Raw genomic sequence first — 700 nt, forward strand, 5'->3', positions numbered from 1 at the left:
TAGGTGACTTTACTCTAAGATTACTGAAACGCATAGAAAAAATGATTTTGTGTAAACGCGTTTTGTCTATGTTGCGCGTGGGCCAGAGAGAGAAAACGAATAGTGCGTTGACATCCTCTTAAAATCATAACGTGAAAATAAAAGACCTATGTCCGTATGTTTGGTCAATTTGTCATTTGTGTTTCACATAATTACATAAGACATTTAGACATGTCACACTAACACGCTTACGTGACACACAAATTGACTATGCTTACCGGTAATATATAGGTACGGCAATACTAAAATTTACAGAACCATAAATTAAATGTTTGATACATGCCTACTCTTTTGGGTAAGGAAAAAATAAAAATAAAATAATAAACATTATATTTTTTTTTGGAACGAAGTTCTTTATGGGGCGTTAGGTGGATGGGAGTCGCTGGAAAAAAATCGCAACACCGAAAAGTGTAACAATGAAAAACGCAACACCGAAAAGTGTAACAATGAAAAACGCAACATCAGTGTTTCCAGGTTTGGAAAGAGGGATGATCGTACCGCGTCTTCAAAATTATCGTATGTCCCCACTAGGATCGTACCATCTGGCAACACTGCGGTTCCATTCGCGTAGGCTACCCAACATCGGTCGTCACGCGCGTAGAGGCGACCGTCGGGTGGAGGGGGGGACCCATTAAACGAGTAATTATTTTTGACGAAGCAT

The sequence above is a fragment of the Acyrthosiphon pisum genome, chromosome A1 (assembly GCF_005508785.2).
Source record: "Acyrthosiphon pisum isolate AL4f chromosome A1, pea_aphid_22Mar2018_4r6ur, whole genome shotgun sequence".
Classification (NCBI taxonomy): Eukaryota; Metazoa; Arthropoda; class Insecta; order Hemiptera; family Aphididae; genus Acyrthosiphon; species Acyrthosiphon pisum.